The following is an 18,435-nucleotide window of genomic DNA, read 5'->3' on the forward strand; positions in this document are numbered from 1 at the left end:
CGGCCTGGACCTTGTACGCCTCCTTGGCCTGGCGCAGCTGCTCCATCAACAGCTGTTGTTGGGACTGGAGCTCCTGAAGCCACTCTGTCACCGCAGGGACCGCAGATGCCGGCAGCACATCCGGAAACAACCGTGGATGAAAACCATAACTGGCTTGGAACGGGGTCTGCTGGGTGGACGCATTCACCGCGTTGTTATAAGCGAACTCCGCCAATGCTAGGTGGTCGACCCAGTCGTCCTGCTGGTAGCTGCAGTAACACCGGAGGTACTGTTCCAGCACCGCGTTCGCCCGTTCCGTCTGGCCATCAGTCTGTGGGTGGTAAGCAGATGAGAGACAGACCTCTGTCCCGAGGGCCTGGTGCAAAGCACGCCAAAACCGGGACGTGAACTGAACGCCACGGTCGGACACTACACGCTCAGGTAGGCCATGCAGGCGGAAGACATGCTGAAGGTACAGCTGCGCGGTTTCCTTAGCTGAGGGTACGGATGGGCAGGGGGCACAGTGCACCATCTTCGTGAAGTGGTCGGAGAAAACTAGAAGGCAGGTGCAGCCACGAGACGGGGGTAACTCCACTACAAAGTCCAGAGAAACTGTGTGCCAAGGACGTGGTGGAACCGGCAACGGCTGAAGAAGGCCGGGGGGTCGCCCGGTAGGCCCCTTGGCCCGCCTGCAGACGTCACAACCAGCGATGTAGCGAGCCACGTCGGCCTTCAAACGGGGCCACCAAAACTCACGGCTTACCAGATGGGTGGTCCGATACCGCCCAAAGTGCCCCGCCGCTGGCGCATCATGGGTCATCCGGAGAATCTCAGCCCGCAGCGGCCCTGATGGGATGTACAGGCGCCCGTGGTGCAGCAGAAGACCCTGATGCGAGACCAGCCCTGGATACTGAGGGCATGATCCTTCGGCCAGTTCCCGGAGTCGTTCCTGGGCCCAAGCGTCGACCCGCTGCTGTTCCCGCACCCGAGCCTGCAGTGGCTCAACCTCCTGGGTGGCCAGGAATGCAGCTGGTGGTAGGATCGTGGTGGGTGCTGCTTGCTGAACCGTGTCTATGTTGTCTTCGGGTTTCCGGGACAGGGCATCCGCCTTCTGGTTTTGGGAGCTAGGGATGTAGCGGATCCGGAACTGGAACCGGGAAAAGAACAACGCCCACCGGATCTGCCTTTGGTTCAGCTTGCGGGTGGTCTGGAGGTATTCCAGGTTCCGGTGGTCGGTTCTCACCTCCACCGGGTGTCGTGCTCCTTCAAGATGATGGCGCCAAACCTCAAAGGCCACCTTGATGGCCAGTAGTTCCCGCTCCCACACGGTATAGTTACGCTCCGCTGGGAGGAGCTGGCGGGAATAGAAGGCGCAGGGTAAAAGTGGCGCTTCCGGTCCGTGCTGCTGAGACAAGACGGCACCGAGAGCCGTACTGGAGGCGTCAGTCTCTACCACAAAGGGTCGAGAAGGATCCGGATGTTGCAAGATTGGCGCTCTCTGGAAACAGGCCTTCAACCCTTGAAACGCCTCCTCCGCCTCCTTGTCCCAGGAAAACGGCATCTTGGGGCGCAGTAGTCGGGTCAACGGGGTGGTGCGGTGAGCATAGTCCGCAATGAAGGTCCGGTAATAGTTGGCGAACCCCAGGAAACGCTGTAGGTCCTTGCGGTTCCGAGGTGCCGCCCATTCTCGAACCGCTGCCACCTTCCCAGGATCCATCTGCACCCCACCTGGTGAGAGTCGGTGACCCAGGAAGTCCACTGACCGCTGATGAAACTCGCACTTGCTGAGCTTTGCATACAGACGATGCTCGCGCAAGCGCTGCAGCACGGTCCGGACATGGCCTTCGTGGCACGCCGGGTCACGGGAGTAAACCAGAATGTCATCCAAGTACACCACCACGTACTTGTCTAGCAAGTCCTGGAACACGTGGTTGATGTACCGTTGGAACACAGCAGGCGCGTTGCACAAACCAAAGGGCATAACCAGGTATTCGAACTGTCCGTACCGGGTCCCAAATGCGGTCTTCCACTCATCCCCGGCGCGGATCCGAATCAAATTGTAGGCACCCCGGAGGTCTAGCTTGGTGAACACCTGCGCCCCTTGCACCCGCTCCAGTAACTCCGAAATAAGGGGCAAGGGGTACCGGTCTGGGATGGTAATTTTGTTCAGGGCCCGGTAATCATGGCAAAGGCGGAGCTCCCCACATTTCTTTTTAACAAAGAGCACTGGCGCAGCAGTGGGCGAGGTAGAAGGCCTAATGAACCCACGCTCCAGGTTCTTGCGCAAGAAGTCCTGTAAAGCCTCGCGCTCTGGTTCTGTTAACGAGTATAAGCGACTCACCGGTAGAGGCGCTCCGGGCTGGAGGTCTATGCCACAGTCAAAGGACCGATGTGGCGGCAGCTGGTCTGCCCCCCGTTCCTCAAACACGTCGTGATATTCCCGGTATTCAGCGGGGAGCGTTGCAGCAACCTCCTCAGTGGGCGCAGCTGCTAGCATCTCAGTCTCAGCAGGAGAACTGGGGTCTGGGAAGTGTACAGTCCGTTTGACCCAGTCAATCCGCACATTGTGAGCCTCCAGCCAGTCCATCCCAAGCACCAGGGGGAACCGGGGCATGGAGGCAATATCCAGAGTTCGCGTCTCACGGTGCTGCTGGAGGCACAGGACCAGGGGCTGGGTCTCCTGAGTGACGGCACCCGAACGCAGGGGCCGTCCGTCGATTGCTTCCACCTGCACCGGTTCTGGCTTGTTCCGAAGTGGCACCCGATGCTGGGCAGCAAAAGCAGCGTCCATATAAGAGCGGGTTGCGCCCGAATCCACCAGCGCATGGGTAAGAATCCATGGCCCTCCTGGAGGGTATAGATGTACCGGAACCATAAGGTGTTGTAATTCAATTGGTGCGGCCCCATTCTGTGCTGTTTGGGACCCCAGGTAGCCAGGGCCATCAGCTACTGGGGTTTGGTGGTTTCCCTGCGGCTGGCGTTTCTCAGGACAGGACCTTGCATAGTGTCCGCTTCCGCCACAATAGAGACATAGATTCCCCTCCCGACGCCGCGACTTCTCTGCGGGGGAGAGGCGTGGCCGCACTGCCCCAAGCTGCATAGGTTCCTCCAATGACTTAGCTGGGCCCGTGGGGCTGCTGGTAGACACTGGGGCCAAGAACTGGAGGTGCCGGCGGTCCCGAGCCTGACGCCGGTCCTCTAGCCGATCGTCAATCTGTAGACTCCATTGAATAAGGGTGTCTAGCGTGGTGGGGCGTTCCATTGTGGCCAGCTGGTCCAGTATCTCATCTGAAAGCCCCTCGAGATACTGGTCCCGGAGAGCCGAGTCGTTCCAGGTCAAGTCCTGTGCCAGCAGCCGGAATTCTGTGGTGTATGCGGCCACCGTGGTCTTGCCCTGCCTCAACCGCCGAATCGCCCGGTTGGCTTGACTCCCCTTCTGGGGGTTGCCGAACGCGGCCTCCAACAGATTGCAAAACCCCCCGTAGTCTGTCAGCAAGGGGGAGTCTTGCCTGAGCAGCGGCAACGCCCACTTGGCCGCCTGGTCCTTTAACAAACTAATCAACAAATGCACCTTGGTGCGGTCGTCAGGGAAATTCCGGGCGTGCCCCTGAATATACAGCTTGGCCTGGGCAAGGAACATGGGAAAGCTGGCCGGGGCCCCATCAAATTTCTCAGGCAAGGCCACTGGGTACTTGCCAGAAGCCGGGGCGTCGGCCCCAGGAGCCGGTAGGGCGTCCAAACGCTGCCGCAGTGCCGTAACCGCGTTACTGAGCTGCTGCACGGTGTGCCTCAAAGCCTGGTTCTCCTGGGCTATTGCCAACAGTGTAGCCGCTTGGTCGGCCATGGCCTCTGACTCTTCCCGAACGCACCCCTACGAAGGGGGAGTGCGGGTGGGGCGGGAGCAAACTGTGCTGGTCCCGGGGGTAAGGTACCGTGAGTGTAGCAGAGTCCACACGAAGAGGGGCGAGGTCCGATGCAGAGAGCCGGGCGGGGAACAGGAACTCTGGAACAGAAGGCTGTGCAGGTAACAGGAACACCGGATGGGCGAGAACAGGAGGCCGAGCAGGGAACAGGAGTACTGGATAGTCAGGAACAGGAAGCCGAGCAGGGAACAGGAGTACCGGATAGTCAGGAACAGGAGGCCGAGCAGGGATCAAGAACACAGGAAGGTCCGAAGCCAACAACGACGTTGCTCCCGCAACCTGGGGCCGGCCTGACTGGGCTTTTATCCTCTTCTAAGGTCAGGGGCGGTCCTGACCCCCAGGAGCCCCGCCTCCTCTGGCCTTAAGGCGAGCACTCCTCCTGGGGGCAACCAGTTCCCTTCGCCTCTCTGCCCTAAGCCTCTGCAGATCAGGAGAGGCCGAAGGGTTACTGGGCCCTGGAGGAGGCTCACCTGTGGCCACTGAGTCATCCAGCACCTCTGGGGCCAGAATGGTTTCACCTGGTGCCTGCTCTTGAGTTTCCTCAGCATCTAGGCCTTGCCCCAGTTCAGCCGGCCCTGGAGGCGGGGACTCCTGTGCCGGCTGGGATTCCTCCGGATCGCTCTCAGACTCGGAATCCCAGGCCATCACACTAAGCCTCCTCCTCTTCTGGGTCCTTCACAAGCAAGCTGGGACTCCACCGGGACGCCAATCTTTGCTCCTTTCTCTTCATCCCTCTTCTGGTTCTGGGAGGAGGGGAGCTTGTGGCAGCAAGAGAGGGATACGCCCTGGCTGATTCGCCAACCTGACTCATCTCTGTGTCTTGGCCTCTCTCCACTTCTGCCTCTGGTTTTTGTACTCTTCTCTGCTACAGACTCTCTGTGATGGCCTGGGATTCGGTTTGAGATGCTGAACCTGAGGAATTCCAGCCTGCACAGAATTCCCCACCTCCAGAACCAGCTGAGCCGGGGCTGGGGCCTGAGCCTGAAGGGTCCTCACCTGTGCTGGATCCTCAGGTGCAGGCACCAGCTGAATCTGCTCTGGCTCCTGAGGTGATGGAGGACCCATTGCCTGAAGGTGCTCCACTCTCAGCCCCCTCAGAGGAGGCTGAGGTTGACTCTGGGTCCGGTAACCCTCCAGCCTCTCCTGAGCTGCAGAGGCTCAGGGCAGAGAGGCGGAGGGAACTAAGTTCCCGCAGGAGGAGTGCTCGCCTCCAGGCCAGGAGGGGTGAGTCACCTGTGGATCGGGGCCACCCTATGCCTCGGGGCAGATAAAAGCCAGTCAGCCTCAGTCCCAGGTTGCAGGAGCAAATTTGTAGGTTGCCAGTTCCTGCTTTGTAGGTTGCCAGTTCCTGCCTGTAGGTTGCCAGTTCCTGCCAGTTCCTGCCTCTGTGTCCAGCCAGTCCACGACATCTTGACACAACATTGGGAATGCCAACACTTCCTCTTGTCCCATGCCTAGAAAGCATGGCTCCAAGTGGTTTTCTGCTTGTCCTGAGCTTCGTAGGGACAGATCAGAGTGGATTTGCCTTTACCTTGCTGCATTCTCCCAGAACACCCGCTCTTTAGCGTTAAATCAGAACAAACAGCAATCCACAGAAACCCCAATGGCCATTTGTCCCAATTCAGTGCTAAACCATGGATTTCCTTGGGAGAAAGCTGCGGGATGAAGGGAAGTATGGATGAGCCCATGACTTACTGTATTTTTCGCTCTATAGGACACACTTTTTCCCCTCCAAAAATTAAGGGGAAATGTGTGTGCGTCCTATGGAGCAAATGCAGGCTCCTTGGCTTCAGCGATAGCAACGCGAAGCCTCTGAAGCACAGAGGGAGTGCTCCCTCCGTGCTCCTTGGTTTCGCATTGCTTTCGCTGAAGCCTGGAGAGCGAGAGGGGTCGGTGCGCACCGACCCCTTTCGCTCTCAAGGCTTCAGGGATAGCCTCCTGAAGCCTTCGGAGTGCAGCAGGAGCTCCCGCTGCTCTCTGGAGGCTTCGGGTTCCTTTTGCTGAAGCCAGGAGAGCAAGACTCTCCTGGCTTCAGCAGAGAGGGAGAGCTGCGCAGTGCCCCTTCAGTGAAGTGGGAGGAGAAATGGAAGGGGCTCCATTTCTTCTGCCGCTTCTCTGAAGGGGTGCTGAGCAGAGAGGGGGAGATTTTTTTTTCTTGTTCTCCCCCTCTAAAACAAGGTGCGTCCTATGGTTGGGTGCGTCCTATAGAGTGAAAAATATGGTAATCCCTGCACAAACAAGTCAGCTGCCAGCTGCAGTGGTACTGCAATGGCATCTTGTACTGCATTGCGAACTGTGTGTGTGTTACTTTTGCTCACAAAAAAATTAAAAAATTGAGCTGTCCAATTAGTACCATTGCTACCTCCTCTCCAAGACACAATCATGGTAGGAGACAGGATAAGAAACATAACAATCAATGTTAATGGCTACTGTCATCACCTCAATTAACCAGAGTTCAAAGGAATACACATTTCAGCAACACAACAGATCTGACGTCTAAATGGGTGGCACTATTATAACGGTCCAATGAGCTGCTATTCGGTTCGTTATTTTTTCATGATGGAAGAAATTTGTACCTCTAAATATCACTAACACTTGAATGAAACCTGAATGGATCTCATAGCTCACAAACAACCAGAAACAAGTGAATAGGCTCAGCTTGAGTGCAAGCTTGTTTATTGCAAAAATCTTCCCCATCCCTTTCCCTAAGCTATTATACTTGCAGCAAACTGCAGAAATCTAGATTGCTAAAAGGCATCAGACAATGGGACCTTCATTTGGACATCATTGCTCTTAGTGACTGCAAAAAAACACCACATCACGGTTGCAATAGATAGACAGCAAGTCGTAAAAGTGTACAGATTGTAATTTGGTCCCGAATCAAGATTTTGGGGGAAAGAAAGGTTCTTCCATCCCAATCACTCCTGCCAACATGTTGTTGAAAGTGCATGTTAAAGGATTTTAAAGCTGTCAGGAGTTTTAGTAATTGGAATTTCAAACTGCCTTGTAGAATCACCAGGGATGAGTTTTCTTACAGAAATGAGCTAGAATCCTTGGCTCATTTCCTGTAATGATATCATTGTCTAGACTCTCTGCACATGCATACCTCGATGCATTAAAATAGAAGTATATGTTATCTACAGATTTCCCCACTGTCATATTCCATTGTAAAATATGCTGGATGTTTAGGGGTGTGTGGGTGTCTGCATGTGAGGTACTTTGATTAAGCAGTGGGGGACCTTGGAGTTTCAAATTTCAGCGGGGCCCCGTGCAACACCAAAATTTTGCGCCCCCTGCCTCTCACATTCCATTCTACATCACAGTTGCAGCGCCCCCTGTGGTGCCCCCAAGGCTGCACACCCAGTGTGTCCAAACCGCTTGTGCTCCCCTAAATCTGCCGCTGGGTTAAGCCACATAGAAAGGACAGCATCTACCAATGGTTAAAACTAGGTATGCAACTGGTCCCTGCTTCTCTCTTTTTGCACATTTGCAAATTAAAATATTTTCATTTAACACACAGTGACTGCTGCACAATTCTCTGCAGTTCCTTCTTTCCCAAGGTTCTAGAACTTTCTGGGATTTACAATTAGTTACCTGAAATGTGAGGGCAGTGGAGGTGGTGTTAGCTTTAGCTCAAAGCAGCTTTGTGTTCAGTACTTTAACAAAAAGGCAAACAGATATTTAAGAGAATATGCTAGATTACAGCACTGTTGGCTGCGGGATAGGCTCAGTGGTTTAGAACAAGCTCTTAATGCAAAAGGTCTCATGGGTCCAATCCTTAGAAACTCTGGTTTAAAAGAATAGGTAGCAAGTGATAGGAACAACCTTTGCCAGAGAGGCTAGTTGGAGTTGATATTATTATTATTATTCCACCCATCTGATTGGGTTGCCCAGCCACTCTGGGTGGCTTCCAACAAATTAAAACATCAAACAATAAAAGCTTCCCTATACAGGGCTGCCTTCAGATGTCTTCTAAAAGTCAGAGAGTTGTTTATTTCCTTGACATCTGATGGGAGGGTGTTCCACAGGGTGGGCGCCACTACCGAGAAGGCCCTCTGCCTGGTTCCCTGTAGCTTCACTTCTTGCAATGAGGGAATCTCCAGAAGGCCCTCAGAGATGGACCTCAGTGTCTGGGCTGAACAATGGTGGTGCAGACACTGAGCTAGATGGACAAATAGTCTGACCTGGTATTAGACATCATCCTGTGTCCTTAACTTATGAATCAGTTTAGAACTCTTGAGAAAGGCCATTGGCTTTAAGTGTTTGTAAATTGCTGAGCTATATCTGAATCCAGCTGAGGGGAATTTGCCCATTGCGACTAAAACATGGTAGTCAGGATTTGAGAACTGTGAGGGTGGGTGGAAGGATTGTTGCAGAAATGACCAAAGGGCCATCTAAAAGAGGAGTCTTGTAAGTCTCCAAACTATGAACAGCATTGTGTATTACCATAATCTTGAATGATACCATTCTTCTTTGAGACATATAAAACAAAGATAGATGTAAAGTGATACAATGGAGTTCATTTTCAGGAGGAGACAGATACGTTATTTTGCTGAGCCCAGCGTAAAAAAGTGCATCAAATGACTGTCTTGCGGGTGGGGAAATGTTTAATTTCTGAGGGAGTAAAACACATGGAAATGCTCTCCTAGACTAGCTCTAGATACAGCCTTTTTCTCATGGTTGGGGGCTGGTGATAAAGAGAAGAACTATATTCACGATTGATGGCTTTATGAAACAAGCCACAAGCCCATGTTTGGATGTCATGTTAAACCAGGGCTAGCTAATGTAATGCTCTCAAGATGTTTTGGACTCCAACTCCTATCTGTCCCAGTCACCATGGCCAACGATCAGGGATGATGGGAGTTGGAGTCTACAGCATCTGGAGGGCACCCTGTTGACCAAGCTACAGTGGTACCTCAGGTTACAGATGCTTCAAGTTACAGATGCTTCAGGTTACAGACTCCGCTAACCCAGAAACAGTACCTCAGGTTAAGAACCTTGCTTCAGGATGAGAACAGAAATTGTGCTCCAGCGGCGCAGTGGCAATGGGAGGCCCCATTAGCTAAAGTGGTGCTTCAGGTTAAGAAGAGTTTCAGGTTAAGAACGGACCTCCGGAATGAACTAAGTTCTTAACCAGAGGTACCACTGTATCTGCATTAAATGGAAGGGTGAATATACCAGTACACTGCTCATGTAGAGTATGGCTTGCATAGTTTACGGCTTAGCGTTGTGTCTACTGTGATTGGCACAAATCCTCCAAGGACTTAGGCAGAGGTCTTTTCCAGCCCTTTAACACAATATCAATTTTAACTGGGAATGCTGGTGATTGAACCACAAAACACAAGCTATATCACCAGGCAATGGATCTTCCTTTTGTTTCATACTATTTTATTTTCCCTTTGTTTCATACTTAATATATTATGTTAGCTTGCAAAGCAATTTTTTTTTTTTGCAAGATCACTTATTTAACTGGAATTCTGTAGCTCAGTTCCTTTGGGAATATATTGCTAAAAGTTTAAAATGTAAATAAATGCTTGTGTTAAGAAAACTAACATTAAGAGCTGAGCTTTGCAAAACCAGTGCCCTTACCTCAGACAGCAATGACAACAGAAAGCTCTTGCTATCTGATTTGTGAGTGCAAATACAAAATGTATCAAAAAGCAGGTAATAAGACACCTACAGTCTATCATTTGTTCCATTTTACCTGCATAATTGAAGCTCATTTCCAAAGCTGGCCCTGTATGTTACAGAGCTAATGAAAGTAATTTAGATATCTAGGTTCCACTGTAATGCGTTTTGCCTATTTTTCTTAAAGCTTTCTGGCTGTCTTTAAATGGCTTCAAAATAATATAGTGTTATCTTGGGCTGATTGGATGTACTCTGGTAAAAACTAAACTATTATATTTCACATTGTATTTTTTATAAGAGCTAAAAGGCTGTTTGAAACATGATTTCTTACTAGGGCATCATAATGGATATCCATACAGGTAAACTCTATGATACCTTCAATGCCAGCATGCCTATATTCTCATCAAAGCCATTTAGTAAGGGTAGGTATTTGGGTGGTTAACAACTACAAGGGAAGGGCTCATATTACTGAAACAGGGATGGTCCTCATCTGTATTCTCTTCTCAGAGGTGGTTCCCTAGACAATGGTAAGTGGCAGAGAGATGATTTGCATGCAAAGGTCCAGGTAGGGCTCGGATAGATATCCTATCTGAAACTTTGAAGAGCCACTGACAGTCAGTGTAGCTCATGGATGGAGAACCTTTGGCCCACCCAATGTTGCTGGACTACAACTCCCATCATCCGTGCTCATTGGCTATGATGATTGGGATTGATGGGAGCTGGAGTCTAACAACATCTGGAGGGCCAATGGTTCCCTAGTCCTGGTGTCCCATTAGATGGGCCAACGACTTGGTACAAGGCTGTTTCCTATGTTTTTATATGCCTGGACATATCTGTATCTCTCAGAACATTTGACTGGAACCCACTCCTTATGAGGGAGATGGTGGGCCAAAGTCTGTACCACTTCTTTATTAAAATTTGCTAGAGTTGCCAAGAACCAAATGAAATTGCTTCTGGCCCATGGGTTCCAGCCGTCTGCTTGGTTATCAAGTGCATAGAATCATAGAATGGTAGAGTTGAAGAGGACCACAAGGGCCATCTTGTGCAACCCTCTACAATTCACAAATCTTTGGCCCATAATTCTCTAAAGATGTTTGAATGAGAGCTGCATGAAGGTTTGTGTGCACATGCAGGGAAGTACTGGGGAAGGAGAACATGGAACCTTCTTGAATGCAGGAGAACCTTCTGGTGGATGGGGCATTATATTAAACAACAATAACAAACCCATTATGAGATGGTTCATACATAATAAAATGAATCAAAATGTTAGTCAAATGCACAATGTTGCTAAATTCTTGTTCTAATGGCTTAATGCCCTCAGTTGCAGTCTGGATCCACTGAAATCACTGGACGTTCTGTTATGCAACTGAAGCAAAGTTGCTTCCATTTGTTTATGAAAGCAATATGGTAGCAAAAGATGATTCACATCTCAGTTATATCTTACCATCTTGTCATCCTACAACACACCTTCAACCCCTTTCCACTTCACGTCTCCATGAATGTTTCCAACATCTCCTTTGAAATATGAACGTCCCGCTGGAAGAAATAACGTTTCAAAGCCTTTCCTTGAGTGACTGTGCCCAAAAAGATGCAGCACCCCATGAAACCTAAATGGCTGAAATTCTGTATTTGATCAAGGTGGGAGACAAAGATTTTCACTCAGTGTTACCTTCCCCCCCCCCCCGCCCTAAATCTAGCAGTTTACAAGGGAGGCAGAAAAGTGTCTAAAACACAAAACGTGAATGAGGTGGAACAGAAGCCCTAATTTTCCCATGGTGATTACTGTTAGAAAAAAGCGTGGGCAGAGGAAAGGGGGGGGGAAACCCACACACTTAATGTCTTTAAGACTGGGATCATTTCTCCTGTAGTCCACTCCTCCTATCCATCCAATGTTCACCAGTCTGCTAGAAAGAGGCAAAAGCTGTCATTATAAACAGTGCATCTAGTGGCTTTAATATATCACAACTATAAGGCTGAAGGCATAATTGCTACTTTTCATGTTCCTCATACAGTGAATAGTATTTAGCCTTTGACCCATTGCTGTTTTTGAGCATCAAATCACCCACCTGCCTAGACTATGCCTAGTTAATATTACTATGTGCCTAAAATGCTACCAAAAGGAACTTCTTTTGTTGTACAAACGCTGATGAACTTATGCGCCAAGGCAGTATAGCAAGGAGATAAAGTATCGTGCATTTCTGTTGCTTCAAACTCAAAAGAGGGCATTTATATTGTACTCCGTTATACTGGGCAGTTAGTGCAAATGTAAACAAAATTCTCCCATATCTCCACTTACATGGTCAAGACTCTATTTACAGTTCTTTGGGACAGCATTAGTTCTGCTGTTAACTGATTTATGAAGATAATTTGATAACAACGTCCCCAAATCAATGCCTTTATTATGTGCACAGAATGATGACAGAACTGTGATAAATAACCTCATGGCTGATTTGAAATGAAACTTTTCTTGTTGGGGGAAATTGAATCCAAACTGAAATATAATTTTGGTTTAGGGCTAAACCCAGATGGCACACCATTTTTCTTTAATACTTTCAACAGTGGCGAAAAACCCTCCCGCCCTTGATGGCATTATCATGTGGCAAAAATCTGATTGGTGACATAGTGTAATCCAATTCAAGTGTGGCTTCTGATTGGCTGAGTTCATCCAAGTGACTGAGCTAAGCAAGAGAAGGAAACAGTACACAAGGGCAGGGGTGGGTGGTGGAGTCAGATATTCCCATGCACTGAAGAATGCATGATGGAGCAAACAGGCTAACTCTAACTAACAAGCCCGCTGCTAACAAGCCCAGTGCTCTTGTAATGCTGATATATTTGTGTATAACTCCTCCATGTGAAAGAGGAGATGTTGATTAGGCAACAGTCCCTCTTCACATTGAGAAGTACACATGTACATTGGTATGTAAGCAGCTCCTCCACATGCTAGGCAAATACAGGGAGGAAGAACTTGTGTGACCACAGGGGGCATCAGTGAAAGGGCTAGCTTGCATCATGTGTTCTTTTAATAGATCGCGTGAGTCATCTGAACACCTCCAAATGCCACAACGTGATTTTTAACAGGCAAGCATCAACACAAAAGGCATTTCTCTTTGAAAACGTTGGCAGCATTAAGATAAATTCAGCAGTGTAAATAAGTTTTGATGGATGTAATAATGGAATACTGAATAGTTTAGTTTATACAAAATATGCAGGGATTTGTGTTATGCAAAATGAGCCATGGAAAGAGAAGAAAGGAAGTCATTGGTATTTTAAGGTTGTTTAAATAAATATTTTAAATTGTAAAACAGAAAATTTAATAAAAATTATTTATACACACACACACACACACACACACACACACACAGGTACCTCGGGTTAAGTACTTAGTTCGTTCTGGAGGTCCGTTCTTAACCTGAAACTGTTCTTAACCTGAAGCACCACTTTAGCTAATGGGGCCTCCCGCTGCTGCCACCACGCCACCAGAGCACGATTTCTGTTCTCATCCTGAAGCAAAGTTCTTAACCCGAGGTACTATTTCTGGGTTAGCAGAGTCTGTAACCTGAAGCATATTTAACCTGAAGCGTAGGTAACCTGAGGTACCACTGTATATAAAACAAACACAAAAGGCATTTCTCTGTCAAAACCTGCAAAATCTATGGCCAGAGATGTGCAATGATGCTTCTGTTATACTAGCTTCCATACAGTATAATAACACGGCAAAGGAAAGTTACAATTAATTTAAGCCCAGCCCTGTAGTTGGGCATATGAAACATCTGTCCCGAACCAGACTTGGGCATTGCTGAACCACCTGTCTGAGTATAGTTTGATGGGGAAGATGAGCGAGGACAAGCAAGAGAAGATTATGCAGCAGTGCTATCAGTCACCCTTCACCCTTCCTTTCCTTTGATTGCACCTCTGTCACCACCAGCCTTGAGCTTCAGCCAGCTGCTTCATCACCTTCACAGGGTGAATGATGGAAGCACTTGACAGCGGCTCACAAACTTCCCAGCTACTTCTGAAAAGAGAAAGCATGGCAAGCTGAGGCAGCTGAGAGGAAGTTTCCTCTCTTGACTGGGACCAGCTATCAGCTTTAAGCACAGAGAAGAGCCTGCATAGGCAAGTAGCCTAAGTTTTGTAACAACTTCTATTCATGTAAAATGGGTGGGGAATCTGTAGCCCTCTAGACATTGTTGGACTATAACTCCCATCATCCTAGAACATTGGTTGTGGGTGATGGGAATTAGAGTCCAACAACCTCTGGAGAGCCAGTGTGGTGTAGTGGTTAAGAGTGGTAGACTTGTAATCTGGTGAACCGGGTTCGCATCTCCGCTCCTCCACATGCAGCTGCTGGGTGACCTTGGGCCAGTCACACTTCTCTGAAGTCTCTCAGCCTCACTCACCTCACAGAGTGTTTGTTGTGGGGGAGGAAGGGAAAGGAGAATGTTAGCCACTTTGAGACTCCTTCGGGTAGTGATAAAGTGGGATATCAAATCCAAACACCACACCTCTTCTTCTTCTTCTTCTTCTTCTTCTTCTTCTTCTTCTTCTTCTTCTTCTTCTTCTGGAGGTCCACAGGTTCCCCCATTCCGTATTTAGAAGGCAAGGACCATACAGAATGGGGAAAGAAAGAACAGAAGCAGTTGCTCTATGTAGCTAGTTTTCACTGAAGAAGCGTAGCAAACCAAATTTCTAATTTTGGTCACTTCCAACATGTAGCTACTTTATGGGTAGGACTGAGTTGCATACCAGTGAGTTCCAAAAAGAAAACAAAAATCCAGATCTTTTGCAGTAAGGTAAGTGATGGAAAAATGTGCCGAAAAGTGTGGGATAATGAGCACCTGATGTGATGCTGTATACCCTCCTTGCAAATACATCATAATGGATGCTTGTTAAAAAGTAAGGTAAAGGTAAATGGACCCCTGGCCATTAGGTCCAGTCGCAGACGACTCTGGGATTGCAGTGCTCATCTCGCTTTACTGGCCAAGGGAGCCGGCGTACAGCTTCTGGGTCATGGGGCCAGCATGACTAATCTGCTTCTGGCGAACCAGAGCAGCACACAGAAACGCCATTTACCTTCCCGCCAGAGTGGTACCTTTTTATCTACTTGCACTTTGACATGCTTTCGAACTGCTAGGTTGGCAGGAGCAGGGACCGAGCAACAGGAGCTCACCCCGTTGTGGGGATTCGAACCACCAACCTTCTGATCGGCAAGCCCTAGGCTCTGTGGTTTAGACCACAGCGCCCCCCGCGTCCCTTTGTTAAAAAGTAGACGCCATATAACTTCCCCCCAGACCTCATGCAAATAAATCAGGATGAATGCTCAGCTAACAGGTCATCTGGAAGTGACCTCAGAATTTTTGAATCTAGCACAACTGCAGGCTACCCACTGCAGTCATAGACAGGGAGATAATATTAGGTCTATCTCAGGGACACCATGTTAGGTTGTGTCTGCCTGTGTATACCTGTGGCAAATGCAACCCATCAACCATGTATGAGAGTCCTTCATGACTTTGCAAATTGGTCGTGTGCATGGATAATCGAGATTGGAGGCAAGGGCCGAAGTCGCTTCCATGTTAACAGTTTTTGTAGCAACCCTGCTAGATTCCAAAAATCTCACTGACATATAGCCAACATGTGGCTTGAAGAGCTGGGTTCAAATGGCAATAGCTCTGGCTTTCGCATTTGTCAGGTCTACAGTAAGTCTGCACAGCTTCAGCAATATGTCTTGAACACAACTACAGCACAAATCTTGGAGACCTTTCAGGTAGGAGCAGGGCTTTGTTTGAAAACTGTTGGCACAGATCTTCTCCACCTTTACCAGCCTGCCATCCTTTCTCTCTCTCTCCCCCCCCCCCCCGCGCTTTTTCTCCTTTCTCTAGGAAGGCAGCCAAACAACTTGGTCAGAGGTACACACAACAGCAAGGACTGTTGGGAAAGTTTGTCCCAAGTCTCCAGAGGCCCATTACAGGATTCCCCAAAATCCTGTTTTGCTGCCTGCCTGGGATTGCAAAGCCAATGTGGTTGTTAAGAACCTTGACAATGATTACTGGGCTACATTTGACTCACAGGGTCAGTAGTGTAGCTTTTGAAAGCCTTCGTGTCTTTTTGTCATATTTTCTGGATGTGTAGGGTCAAGCAACAGTGGGTTTTAAAGAGCAGAGATTACCAGTAAATCAGAAAATATATCATAGGGGTTTTCCATTCACTTTACTGGCCCCTTTAATTGTGTGTTAATTTATTATTTGCAGAAAGCGTCAGTATAATAACACAGCATCTCTTTTATCATGGGGGCCTTCTATAAAATGTCCATAATTTGGAGGGAGAAGAAGAACAACAAAAACCCATCTCTCATAAAAAAGGTCTTTTTCTCTGTTAGCAAACATAAAGCATGTCATCATTTTCAATTAAAGAACTCGCGAAGTCTTTGAAAAGAGGACTTGTTTGCTTAAAATATGTGAAGGTCACATTTGCCCAGTAATAGTGAATGAGGAGGAGTCATTTATTATTTTTAAGCAGGTTGTCATTTAGCTATTATGAAGATGAATAACATTTGTTATTGCCTAATAATCCTCCTGTTGATTATGCAGGAAAAGACACTAGCAGACACTCTTATGTGCCTCCTTTGCTTTTGATATTATTAATGGATTTTGATTAAATTTTGTAAACACTAAATTATGAGCCTTGTTCTCTGGATGAAGTGACTGGCAAGCTTGAGGCTCAGCCCAGCTCTGCTGTCCTGCACTTTGCCTCAGATATGTTGCTTTTCTATGTGTTTGCACAACACAGCAAAAACAAAGCTCTTTTTTAAAATATCAGACAGATTGTCAATGGCTCATATGCCGCTCTATTAAGGTTAGTTTTTTGACACCTGCCTTCCTAAGGAGAGTTAATAAAGCTATAAGTTACCTGCGCAACTTTCATTTGGAGTCAAGCCTAATTACCTGGATCTTCTCCACGTTTTTTGGAAACTCCGAGTTCCGCTTCCAAAGCAGATGGAGTCACTCAGGAATGACTTCATTTGTATTAATTTGTTAGACTGTCTTCTGTTATTCATCTCACTGCCTTCAGAGTCCAGCAATTTGGGAAGGGGCTGGGCTGGGAGTAATCCTCCACACACTTGACAAGTGAAACTTCGTCATGATGAAGTAAGAAGAAGTCAATTAAGTGCTGAGTGGTTTAAGACAGGCATTGTTGCTATTAGGGATGGGAGAATCTGTTGATATTCCTTTTTCTCAGTTTCTCATTTTTCCACCCTTAAGTTCAATTCTCCATATTTCCACATCAGTTTGTAATTGTTTTAATTTTTTTTTTTGGGGGGGGGGAGAGTCCTTATGAAAATCCAGCAATATCTTAGTGTGAATTTCTCCTAATGCACACACCTTAGGTGTGCAATTTTGCCTAAAGATACACTTTTTGCAAAGCAGTTTTCCCAACATACAATGCATTTTCTGTATGCTATTTCATTCATGGTTGCATTTCGTCTCACATGTCACTCCTGTATATTCATTTTTTTTGTACACAATTCTTTGGCTAGAGAGCCACATTGCAAAATTTGAGATGTGCAGATTTCAACAGTTATGGCCCAGGAGGCCAGCTCCTGGAGAACTGACTCCAGGGTGTGGCCTGGAAGCAAGACTTCCATTTCTCCTCTGTACAGGCTCCAATCAAGACTAAAACCTAATGATCAATATCTCTCCTCATAGGGGTCCATACCTAAACAAAAGAATATTAGGCATACAGAATGGAACTAATGCAAGCTAAATGTTTGCTTGTGTCAGTGTGATTATTTGTGAGAATATGGTGTCTCTGAGTGAATGGGTGTGTATGTGTGTGAAAATGGGATGTATTCATGTTTGTATGCTGTGGCCACACCCACTTCCCCTCAGGTAGGGTTGCCATATGTCCAGATTTCCCCAGAATTTCTGAAATACGGTGATTGTCTTGGATCTTTGTCAATAGAAACATCATGTTTATTTGGCGTATTTGTAAAAAAAGAAAGAGAAAAAAGTCAACAATTTTGGGGGTTTCCTTAAAATAGCTCAACAGCTGTTGGGGCATCCTGGTTTTTACTTTTTGAAATATGTCAACCCTACCTGAGGAAATGTGGCCTTTGGATTGGGGCTGCCTCTGAAGACAGTTCGGAAACTTCAGCAAGTGCAGAATTCAGCAGCCAGGTTGCTCACTGGAGCAAGACGCTTTGAGCATATTACACCATCCTGGTCTGACTGTACTGGCTACCAATTAGTTTCCGAGTCCAATTCAAAGTGCTGGTTTTGACCCATAAAGCCTTAAATGGCTCAGGACCACAATACCTCAAGGACTGCCTCTTCCCATATGAACCTACCCGGTCCCTGAGATCATCTTCTGAGACCCTCCTTCGTGTGCCTCCTCCTCCAGAGATCCAGAGGGTGGCAACATGAGAACGGCACTTCTCTGCAGTGGCTCCCCGCCTGTGGAATGCTCCCCCCAGGGAAGTTCACCTGGTGCCATCATTATACACCTTTAGGTGCCAGGCAAAAACGTTCCTCTTTAACCATGCCTTTGGCTGATTTTATTGACATCCAACACCCTTTTAGAATGTGGATTTTTTGGGATGGTGGTTAATGGGTTACTGCTTTTGGTTTGATTTTATATGTTGTGGTCTTGTTGTGAACCGCCCTGAGACCTCCGGGTATAGGGCGGTGTATATGTTGAATGAATGAATGAATGAATGAATTTATGATATAAAGACATAGAAGCACTCCCACCAGTCACTCTTGTGTCTAAAAGTAGCTGTGATATTTTATTTGAATAACACTATTCACAACTACCATAAAGAAGGCTGATCACCGAAGAATTGATGCTTTTGAATTATGGTGCTGGAGGAGACTCTTGAGAGTCCCATGGACTGCAAGAAGATCAAACCTCT

This window comes from Podarcis liolepis, assembly GCF_965112155.1.
Source record: "Podarcis liolepis genome assembly, chromosome: 8".
Classification (NCBI taxonomy): Eukaryota; Metazoa; Chordata; class Lepidosauria; order Squamata; family Lacertidae; genus Podarcis; species Podarcis liolepis.